Here is a 2812-nt window from a genome sequence, read left to right as displayed (position 1 = left end):
TCTATCTATCTATCTCATATCTATCTATCTCATATCTATCTATTTGTCTGTCTATCTATCTATCTATCTATCTCATCTCATATCTATCTATCATTTCTATCTCGTATCTATCCATATAGTCATCTATCTATCTATCTATCTATCTATCTATCTATCTATTTATTTATCAATCTCATATCTATCTATCTACCTATCTCATATCTATCTATCTATCTATCTATCTATCTATCTATCTATCTATCTATCTATCTCTCTCTCTCTCTCTCTCTCTCTCTCTCTCTATCTATCTCATATCTATCTATCTATCTCATATCTATCTATATATCTATCTATCTCATTTCTATCTATATAGTCATCTATCTACAATATCTCCACCCTCACATTATATATACAGTATATCCCATAAGTGACTCCACCCCTCACATTATATATACAGTATATCCCATAAGTGACTCCACCCCTCACATTATATATATACAGTATATATCATAAGTGACTCCACCCCTCACATTATATATACAGTATCTCCCATAAGTGAGTCCACCTCTCACATTATATATACAGTATATCCCATAAGTGACTCCACCCCTCACATTATATACAGTATATCCCATAAGTGACTCCACCCCTCACATTATATATACAGTATATCCCATAAGTGCTCCACCCCTCACATTATTTATACAGTATCTCCCATAAGTGACTCCACCCCTCACATTATATATACAGTATATCCCATAAGTGAGTCCACCCCTCACATTATATATACAGTATATCCCATAAGTGACTCCACCCCTCACATTATATATACAGTATATCCCATAAGTGAGTCCACCCCTCACATTATATCTACAGTATATCCCATAAGTGACTCCATCCCTCACATTATATATACAGTATATCCCATAAGTGACTCCACCCATCACATTATATATACAGTATATCCCATAAGTGACTCCACCCATCACATTATATATACAGTATCTCCCATAAGTGAGTCCATCCCTCACATTATATATACAGTATATCCCATAAGTGACTCCAGCCCTCACATTATATATATATACAGTATATCCCATAAGTGAGTCCACCCCTCACATTATATATACAGTATATCCCATAAGTGACTCCACCCCTCACATTATATATACAGTATCTCCCATAAGTGAGTCCACCCCTCACATTATATATACAGTATATCCCATAAGTGACTCCACCCCTCACATTATATATATATATACAGTATATCCCATAAGTGAGTCCACCCCTCACATTATATATACAGTATATCCCATAAGTGACTTCACCCCTCACATTATATATACAGTATATCCCATAAGTGACTCCACCCCTCACATTATATACAGTATCTCCCATAAGTGAGTCCACCCCTCACATTATATATATAGTATATCCCATAAGTGACTCCACCCCTCACATTGTATACAGTATATCCCATAAGTGACTCCACCCCTCACATTATATATACAGTATCTCCCATAAGTGAGTCCACCCCTCACATTATATATACAGTATCTCCCATAAGTGAGTCCACCCCTCACATTATATATACAGTATATCCCATAAGTGAGTCCACCCCTCACATTATATACAGTATCTCCCATAAGTGACTCCACCCCTCACATTATATATACAGTATATCCCATAAGTGAGTCCACCCCTCACATTATATATACAGTATCTCCCATAAGTGACTCCACCCCTCACATTATATATACTGTATATCCCATAAGTGACTCCACCCCTCACATTATATATACAGTATATCCCATAAGTGAGTCCACCCCTCACATTATATACACAGTATCTCCCATAAGTGACTCCACCCCTCACATTATATATACAGTATCACCCATAAGTGACTCCACCCCTCACATTATATACAGTATATCCCATAAGTGACTCCACCGCTCACATTATATATACAGTATATCCCATAAGTGACTCCACCCCTCACATTATATATACAGTATATCCCATAAGTGACTCCACCCCTCACATTATATATACAGTATATCCCATAAGTGAGTCCACCCCTCACATTATATATACAGTATATCCCATAAGTGACCCCACCCCTCACATTATATACAGTATCTCCCATAAGTGAGTCCACCCCTCACATTATATATACAGTATATCCCATAAGTGAGTCCACCCCTCACATTATATATACAGTATATCCCATAAGTGACTCCACCCCTCACATTATATATACAGTATATCCCATAAGTGAGTCCACCCCTCACATTATATATACAGTATATCCCATAAGTGACTCCACCCCTCACATTATATATACAGTATATCCCATAAGTGAGTCCACCCCTCACATTATATATACAGTATCTCCCATAAGTGACTCCACCCCTCACATTATATATACAGTATATCCCATAAGTGACTCCACCGCTCACATTATATACAGTATCTCCCATAAGTGAGTCCACCCCTCACATTATATATACAGTATATCCCATAAGTGACTCCACCCCTCACATTATATATACAGTATCTCCCATAAGTGACTCCACCCCTCACATTATATATACAGTATATCCCATAAGTGACTCCACCCCTCACATTATATACAGTATCTCCCATAAGTGAGTCCACCCCTCACATTATATATACAGTATATCCCATAAGTGACTCCACCCCTCACATTATATATACAGTATCTCCCATAAGTGACTCCACCCCTCACATTATATACAGTATATCCCATAAGTGAGTCCACCCCTCACATTATATACAGTATCTCCCATAAGTGAGTCCACCCCTCACATTA

This window comes from Hyla sarda, chromosome 5 (assembly GCF_029499605.1).
Source record: "Hyla sarda isolate aHylSar1 chromosome 5, aHylSar1.hap1, whole genome shotgun sequence".
NCBI classification, from domain to species: domain Eukaryota; kingdom Metazoa; phylum Chordata; class Amphibia; order Anura; family Hylidae; genus Hyla; species Hyla sarda.
The sequence above is the reverse complement of the archived record's forward strand: the minus strand, read 5'-3'. Positions refer to the sequence as shown.